General features: G+C 44.5%; 1 pseudogene; it reads left to right on the plus strand.

The window, feature by feature from the left end:
- The first annotated feature begins 8,029 nt into the window (after positions 1–8,029).
- On the plus strand, positions 8,030–8,273 carry LOC101615151 (annotated as a pseudogene).
- The last annotated feature ends 1,239 nt before the right edge of the window (positions 8,274–9,512 follow it).

The following is a 9,512-nucleotide window of genomic DNA, read 5'->3' on the forward strand; positions in this document are numbered from 1 at the left end:
TCCTTTTCAGCCAGCATCCCGCGAGCCACACAGAGCCCACGGTGTCCACATTTCGGCCCACAGGGCAATTCTATAAATTTTATGCAGCAGAAATGTCAATACTGCTCTTGGCAGAACTAGCTGCAGCTCTGTGTGGAGAGGCAGGTGTTCAACATCAAATAACACTGCCTTGGACCTGAGCAACCCGGAGAAAAATGTAAATGAAATTTAAACAGTTATGATAAGAACCAGTCGACCACCCGGGTCCACCCTTTCTCAGCTCATCCACCGGCCCCCACTCCTCCACCTTTCCACCACCCACCACCTCTTCCTTTGCTCCCACAGATGAGAGTCCTGGCAGCATCTTTAGAATTGCAAATGATGTTTTCAAAAAGAAAAGGTAGGGGGGGAAACAGACCCCACAACCCTTAGACATGTGGGCTGATTAATTAAAGATCCTCAGGCTCAAAGCACTCACCTTGAAGGATTCATCAAGATATACAGTAAGACGGGACTAGAAGATTACAGCTCACTAAATGTGCTCATTTTTCTATTAATTCAAACAATTGTGACTATTTTACTGTTTTGCATTGCTCCAGCAAGTCATTCGTGCACCATGTGTGATTCTTGCTAAGATCATGGGGAAATATAAAAGATATAGAAGTGAAACTCCTTGGATGGAACATAAAACAAACTTTGGTCCAGTCTTAAAGGTATAGACACATAGTGTGGAGTGAGTGAGGTTGCACTTTCTCCTAACGTCACCCCATCTCGTTTCGCTATTGCTTCATTTCATTTCAATTTCAATTTCATTTCATTATTTCCTTTCATAAGCCTCTAATTTGGGCTCCCATACATCAAGAGAGGTGCAGACAGGAGGAGACCTTCAGATCCAATGCAAGTGGAGTAATGAGTGTGAATTGACACACACTAGTGGCCCGAGGGCTTTCCGGTGTCCAAACTCCCTATCGGTCCCAAAGAAAGGCCTTGCATAATCGGCTCCTGCCTACGTTTCCGACTTCATTCTTGCCTTTACTGCCAACTCCTCAGCCTTTCCAGATCTGCCCTTCTGTCTTTTCCTCCTTCCTGCTCTTGGTTCCACATCTGCCTGCGACACACTACCTTAAATTCCTTCTCTTGCAGCAAGTTTCTGTGGCCTCCCTCTTTAAAGTGGCTCAGCTCCCAGTAACTGAACTGTCATCACCCTGTTCCTTTCCTTTCCTTTCCTTTCCTTTCCTTTCCTTTCCTTTCCTTTCCTTTCCTTTCCTTTCCTTTCCTTTCCTTTCCTTTCCTTTCCTTTCCTCTCCTCTCCTCTCCTCTCCTCTCCTCTCCTCTCCTCTCCTCTCCTCTCCTCTCCTCTCCTCTCCTCTCCTCTCCTCTCCTCTCCTCTCCTCTCCTCTCCTCTCCTCTCCTCTCCTCTCCTCTCCTCTCCTCTCCTCTCCTCCCCTCTCCTCCCCTCCCCTCCCCTCCCCTCCCCTCCCCTCCCCTCCCCTCCCCTCCCCTCCCCTCCCCTCCCCTCCCCTCCCCTCCCCTCCCCTCCCTTCCCCTCTTCTCTCCTCCCCTTCCCCCCTCCCCTCCCCTCCCTTCCCCTCTCCTCTGCTCTCCCTTCCCCTCCCCTCCCCTCCTCCTTTCTTCCCTCCCTCTTTCTTTCTTTCTTTCTTTCTTTCTTTCTTTCTTTCTTTCTTTCTTTCTTTCTTTCTTTCTTTCTTTCTTTCTTTCTTCTTTCCCTTCTCTCCCCTCCCCTCCCCCCTTCCCTTCTCCCCTTCCTTTTTTCCTTTCCCACCTCTTTTTTTTTTTTTTTGAGGTAGGGTCTCACTCTAGCCCAGGCTGACCTAGAATTCACTGTGTAGTCTCAGGATGGCCTTGAACTCACAGCCATCCTCCTACCTCGGCCTCCCGAGTGCTGGGATTAAAAGCAGATGTCACCATGCCCTGTGCTTTCTTTTCTTTTCCTCTCTTTTCTTTGCTCCCCCCTCCCACTCTCTTTCTTTCTTCCTCTCTGACTTCCTTCCTCTTCCCATGTATGTGTGGTGTGCCTGTGTGTGCATGGGGGCACACATTTGTGTATGTGTGCACAGGTGTGCATGAATGGAGACCAGCAACTGACCTCAGGTATCTTCCTCAATTGCTCACCTCTCCTTTTTGTTTTACGGAGATAGTTTGTTTTTGTTTTTGTTTTTGTTTTTTTTTACTTAGTTTTTAAAAATTAAGTAGAGAGCCGGGCGTGGTGGCGCACGCCTTTAATCCCAGCACTTGGGAGGCAGAGGTAGGAGGATCGCTGTGAGTTCGAGGCCACCCTGAGACTCCATAGTGAATTCCAGGTCAGCCTGGGTTAGAGTGAGACCCTACCTCGAAAAACCAAAAAAAAAAAAAAAAATTAAGTAGAAACTTTGTAAGGACAATCATGTGTTGGTACCATTATTTCCCTTGTCCCTGTCGCCATTCCACTGAGGACCCTGCTTAGTGGAATTGCTGGTGTTCACCACGGAGTCGTGGGTTATGAGTTCTGACAGCGGCCGTCAGTCACGATGGTGAGGGCGAGGGCTCCGGATATTCCCTCCCGTTCTGTGGCTCTTACAATCTTTCCACGCCCTCCTCTGCGAAGTGCCCTGAGCTGTGGTGGGTGTGTTTTAAGTCTGCTTTGGCGGTGTCCTCTCAGCAGCTTCTGGATTTCTGCTTTGGTACGTTTTGAGTATCCTTGGTGTAGAGACAAGTCTTTTTTAAAAAAATACCTTTTTTAAATTTTTTTGAGAGAGAGGAGAGAGAGAGATGGGGGGGGGGGGGGAGAATGGGTGTACCAGGGCTTCCAGCCACTGCAAATCAACTCCAGATGCATGTGCCACCTTATGTGTGTCCTGGAGAATCAGTCCTGGGTCCTTTGGCTTTGCAGACAAACACCTTAACCACTAAGCCATCTCTCCAGCCCCAAATCATGGCTTTTCGCTTGAGCCCAGAGCTTGCAGATTGAGCCAGCCTAGTCTAGCTAGCCAGCTAATCCTGGGTATCCCTTGCCTCTGTCTCCTTCTAGCTAGAATCACAAGTAGGTTGTTACATCCATCTAGCACTTAAACAGACCCTGGGGGATTCAGACTCAGGTCCTCACACTTATAGGACGAGTGCCTTAGTGACCAAGCCATGTCCCTGGCCCTTCGTTTCATTCCCAACTGTTCTGCTAACCACTTTTTCTGGTGTAGGAACAGCCGTTTTGAAATCCAGTTGTTTAAAGCAAAAGCCATCATTTGATGATGTTTCACATTTATTTCTTTGGGGTAGAAATGGAGGAAAAGGTGTGGCCAGGTGGTTTTTCTGCTCCAGGCTGCTGATGCGATTTCAGTCAGGAGGTAAATAGGATTAAAACAGCCTGAGGTTGGAAAAGCTGGGCAGGCTAGAGATGGCTCTTTCTTCTTGAAACTTCATGGTCTTTCCAGGTAGGCTAGTTTTGCCATCTTCAAGATTTCATAGCCTCAAGGTAGTCCAACAGTTTACATGCTAGCTGAAATCTTCAAGACCCAACCCATTCCTGTGGGTGATATGGGCATCGCATCACCTTTTATGGCCTAGCCTTGAAAGTCAGTTAGCTACACCTCTGCTTTTTACTGGCCCACTTCCTGCGTGAGGGACGAAGACCCCACAGTCTTGATCAAGGATGACTCCAAGAAAGTTTAGGTGTTGGTTATATCCAGTGCAGTTCATAATGCCATTTACTACAATCTGTGATTATAGAGTCCACTGTTAATTCCTGTGTGGTGTCTCCTCTAGGACGCATGTCTTCTGAGGGCTGGAGCCACATCCATTTTAGCCATTACTATACCACTAGCCCAGCATTGGTTAGCTGAGGAGGCTGGTGCCAATTCTTTTATGGAACATTATTTTTTTTAATTTTATATATTTATTTATTTATGACAGAGAGAGAGAGAGAGAGAGAGAGAGAGAGAGAGAGAGAGAGAAAGAAAATGGGTGCTCCAGGACTTCCAGCCACTGAAAATATGGGTCCTGGGGAATTGAACCTGGGTTCGTAGGCTTCATAGGCAAGCACTTTGACTGCTAAGCCATCTTTCCAGTCCTGGAATGTTATTTTAAAACAGCCTTTCTCCCTTGATCTACCGATTTTCTGAAAGAGGGAGCAGAGACATCTCCCTTGCCCCTTTTACCTTTGAAGCGGACACTTATCCAGTGTTGGCTGGTTTTTCTTTGAAAGATGGAGACATTCTAAGGCTCTTGCTGTGGTTCTTGGCTTGCTTAGCGCTGTGTGCTTTGCACGTCTGCATCTCCCTTTCCCCCTCTTCTGCCCAGTCCTGTGCTCTGCTACTTCAAGTTCTCCAGTTCAGGGCAATAACCGTATAAAACAAATTCTTGCGCTGGAGGGATGGATTAGTGGTTAAGGCGTTTGCCTACAAAGCCAAAGGACCCAGGTTCGATTCCTCAGGACCCAAGTTAGCCAGATGCACAAGGGGGCCCATGTGCCTGGAGTTCGTTAGCAGTGGCTGCAGGCCCTGTCACACCCATTCTCTCTCTCAATAAATAAATAAATAAAAATGAAATAAAATATAAAGAAATTCTCTGCCACTGGTACTTAATCCACTAATTACTGGTTATTGATTGCCCAACCAGATACTGCTACGGTTGGCCAGGGGTTACATTCCTCATGTTGGGTAAGGACAATGTTATGAATATATCCTCAGCCCATTTAAGCTCTTTCCTTCAATTAGCATGACTTGCTACTGCATTTGCTTCAAGTGTTCAACAAGTGGAATTGAAAAATGAATAAGTCTAGGCAACATTTTCCAAAGGGATTTTTGAAATTGTAGTTGGGAATCTTCTGAACCATTCACAGGAACGCTGTGGAAAGTGTACTTTGATCATCTCCTTAAGGGACAGCGAGGAAGCGTCTTCACATGGAGGCCTTCAGACGAGGGTTCCTCACAGAGCCTAGCGCTGTGGTTTGTCCCCCAGACTGCGTGCAGACATTAATTGGATCATGAAGTCAGGCTGGCAGTATAAACAGCTGATCCTGAGAAACCACATGTTCTAGTTTTTCATCTGTGACAGCATTCACATGTACCCTTTCATCAGAGAATGTGACTTTGTAGGAAACGAACTGACTATGCTGTTTGCAGCAACATGCCAGTGCCGTCCTGTGATTGGCCCAGACCCCCTGACTGGAAGTGACTTGTGTTTGCTTTTGCAAATCGGAGTATTTATCTTGTGTTGTTCATAAGCAAAATAGACAACAGAAGAGCAGCGGTGATGAGCTGGGGCTGAAAAGACAAGAGGCTGAAGTTGAAATTTTTTTTGGCGGTGGGAAGATGTTACTTGGTTGGCCCAGGAGTCCAGCAAGCCTGGCTATGGAATATGGCAAAACTAGAGAATCTTAACAATGTCCAGAGTGACAAATGATGCTGGTTTCATTTAATGGACTAAGTGAAAATCTCACCTGGAATCCTGATCATGACACGAGAAAGAGCTCACCCTTTTCTCTTGACCCAGGCCCCAAACACAGGACTTAAGTAAATAACCAAAGTGGGGCTGGATATAAGCCAAAACTTTTGCTTTGCCTGCTAAGTACTTTTAGACGCTAATAATGTTATCTTTTCATGTCTGGATATTGTTTCTGCTTTCAGGAAAATGAAGGGCCTGCTGTCGACATCTTTACCTTCCCAATAAAGCCCAGCCCAGTCCACAGTCATCATTTATCAATTGAGTGGTGGGTGGGAAAATGTCCTTCACATGAGTCTGCGATGACATCAGTGTTTCCTGGTCCTGATGTTAGGTGCTAGTGTGTGAATGAAAAGACAGAAATTACACAGGGAGGAAACCTACAAAGTTATTCTCCCTCTCTCTTCTTCCCCTTTTCTATTCTTCCCCAATTTTCTCTCAATGCAGAAATAAAGGGCTGTGTTCCTTTTGCTTGTACTTTCCCCCTAAACTCCTTTGACATTTGCAGTGACTCTAGCACATTCATATAATTTCTTTTTAAATCTGGCACAATAGAGAGAATAATCAATGAGTGGGAGTCTGCTAATGAGATCCTAAGACAATGTAAGTGTAAGTGAGATGCTTTTAAAACAAGATTCTATGAGACCAACAGAGGCGTTTTCATGAACTAAAAAATAAAATAAAATAACATAAAATGAAGGACATTCCTCACATACAGGGAAAGATATTGAAAATAAATATGAAAAAATATGAATGCGTTCTGCCTGGAATGCTATAACAATGCACTGTGATTTAAATGCAATACGCTTTCCACGTGCCTGCTGCGTGATTCTCAGCATGCCTTTGGGCAGCCATGTAGACTGCTTTTACCAAAGCTGGTAGCATAGTGAATTCAGCAAGATGAGAGCAACTTATCGACCAGGTGTGATTGCATGGTTGTTTATTAAACTCATCATCAGAAATAAATGTTTGAAAACAAGATGAAAATAAATATTATTGTTAACTTGGCAGCCCTATTACAGGAGGTGCCACAAATACTCAGAAGTTTTGAGAAATTAAGTCATTGTAACCTCAGTTATCTTTTTCAAACAGGCAGATACACTTAAAAAAAACTTTAGACCTCCTTTCACCCCTTTCTCCTTATCATTAAAAATCCATGTTAGGGGCTGGAGAGATGGCTTAGCGGTTAAGCATTTGTCTGTGAAGCCTAAGGACCCCGGTTCGAGGCTCGGTTCCCCAGGTCCCACGTTAGCCAGATGCACAAGGGGGCGCACGCGTCTGGAGTTCGTTTGCAGAGGCTGGAAGCCCTGGCGTGCCCATTCTCTCTCTCTCCCTCTATCTGTCTTTCCCTCTGTGTCTGTCGCTCTCAAATAAATAAATTTAAAAAAAATTAAAAAAAAATCCATGTTAGTTCTTAGGGCAATGAGTTCAAGGGCCATCTGATCTGTCAGGATTTTAGCAAATTCTATTTATGTGGATGGAATACCATTGTCAAAAGTACTTTCAGCGCTGGAGAGATGGCTCAGCAGTTAAGGTGCTTGCCTGAGAAGCCTAAGGACTCGTTCAACTCTCCAGATCCCACGTTAGCCAGATGCACAAAGGTGAAGCAAGTGCTAGGTTGTACATGCCCACTAGGTGGCGCAAGCATCTGGAGTTTGATTGCAATGGCTGAGGCCCTGGCAGGTCAATTTTCTCTCTCTCTCTTTCTCTTAAAAAAATACTTCCACTGTGTTTGGTGTTGGGAAAAATGTAACAGTTATTTTTATTTTGTCCAACATGAAATAAAGCACAGGTGATGATTTCTTCCAAATGTTGATGTTCCAACGCCCCGAGTATGACAGAGGCCACCAACCAGTGAGAACTGAGGCTCTGGCTCATTTCCACTGCCGACCATGGAATTCTCTGCCTTCCCATTATCTAGTCCACATTAAACTGCAGACCCTGTAGTTAAAGAGGTCAACATTCAATCACAGTGTGGCACATGATCTTGAGTGACATTCAGAGTCAAAGGCACAGAAGCAGTGCCACACCCCTGGTGTCTCTTGCTGTAAACTTTTCCTGAAAGAACTTCTTCTCTTGAAGAATCCATCCTTGGGCTGGACAGGTGGCTTAGCGGTTAAGGCGTTTGCCTACAAAGCCAAAGGATCCCGGTTCAACTCTCCAGGGCCCACATAAGCCAGATGCACAAGGTGGCACATGCATCTGGAGTTCATTTTCAGTGGCTGGAGGCCCTGGTGTACCCATTCTCTCTTTCTCTCTCTGTCTGCCTCTTTCTTGCTCTCAAATAAACAAATAAATAAATTATATATATGTGTATATATATATATATATACAATTTATGTATATATAAATAATATATAATTTATAGTATAATATATATATATATTTGGGGGGGGGGGTTGAGGTAGTGTCTCACTCTAGCCTAGGCTGACCTGAAATTCACTCTGTAGTCTCAGCGTGGCCTTGAACTCACTGCAATCCTCCTACCTCTGCCTCCCGAGTGCTGGGATTAAAGGTGTTGCCACTACACCTGGCTCAAAAAAAATATATTTTTAAAAAGAATCCACTCTTAAAATTCTGGTGTAATGCGCTGCCAAGGTGCACCCGCTTCAAGATGGCCTGAACCATGGAACCACTGGCAAAGAAGATCTTTAAAGGAGTTTCAATAACTGAACTTGTGGGTGTTTTTGGAGCTTATTTTTTGTTTAATAAGATGAACATGAGCCAAGATTTCAGGCAAACAATGAGCAAGACATTTCCCTTCATCTTGGAAGTCTATTACAAATCCATTGAACAGTCTTGAATGCATGGAATCAGAGAACACGGTCATGAAAAAATGGTTGGATAGCAAAAATTAGGATTTCATCACTGATTATTTAATACACACAAGTACCACAGGACAAAGCAAGATTAAAATTCCAAATGTTGTGCTGGTAGAATTTGGAAGGTTTAAGGCAAAATGCAAATTTTAATTCAGATCTTATTCTTTGAAACTGAAAAAGTTTAGGGTATGTTTATGTTACCAATGAATTTTTTGTTTATGCCACTGAAAATAAAGATGTGTTCTATTTTCAAAATAAAAAAAATTCTGGTGTGTTTTGACACACACACACACACATACTTTCTTCAGGGCTTTCCTGTGTGTCTACAAGAAAAGAAAGAAGGCATCAGAGCCCTTAATTCTGCATCATTTCCCTATCCTAGGAGTCTGGCATTTCCTTTAGGAAAGGTTTATCTGACAAATAGAATTTCCTAAAACACTCCTACCCAAAGAGCGTCCTGTGGCACCCTCCTTTAATCCCAGCACTCGGGAGGCAGAGGTAGGAGGATTGCTGTGAGTTTGAGGCCACCCTGAGACTCCATAGTGAGTTCCAGGTCCGCTTGGGCTAGAGTGAGACCTTACCTTGAAAAACCAAAAATGAAAAAAAAAAAAAAAAAAAAAGAGGGTCCTATGGTGCAACAGATAGAATTACCTGAGAACTTCAGATGGACCCCTCCACACTTGAGGAATGACGCTAAAATGCATTTTAACCTGATCCCCAGATAACTGGTAAGTGAGGATGTTAAATCCCGAGAAGCACTGGCATCAAAATGGTGAGTACTAGTTTACTAGTTCATGGAACTGGGAACTGGGAGTTTGGGTCCCATAGAGCGTCTGAGGTTGAATTGGTGTTCTAGTGGGTTGGTCAGCGCTGCCTGCTGTTCAAGGGTTTTGCCACTAGAGGGCGACATTGGACTGCACTGCTCAGTGAACTTGCCGGTCTCCAGAAAGTAAATGCCATCTTGAACTGGCCAAGGATGAAGTTTTTGTCGGGCATTCATGTTAAATTTACTCCAGGTCTCATTGATAAGTAACATTTATTTAGCATGAACTATGTCCCAAAGCTTTACATGAATCATCTTATTTTATCCTTTATCTTATTGGTTAGATATTAAGAGAGCTGTCTCACTCTTCCTCCTACCAATAGATAAACTAAGATGAGGCCTGGAATTCTGGAGTTTTCTATTGTTAGAGTAACTGAGTAAGCCCCAGTGAACCTGGGCTGAAAGGAGGGAATGCTACCTGCCCCCCCCACCTCAGTCAGTCACTTCCCACA

This window comes from Jaculus jaculus, chromosome 12 (genome assembly GCF_020740685.1).
Source record: "Jaculus jaculus isolate mJacJac1 chromosome 12, mJacJac1.mat.Y.cur, whole genome shotgun sequence".
Lineage (NCBI taxonomy): Eukaryota > Metazoa > Chordata > Mammalia > Rodentia > Dipodidae > Jaculus > Jaculus jaculus.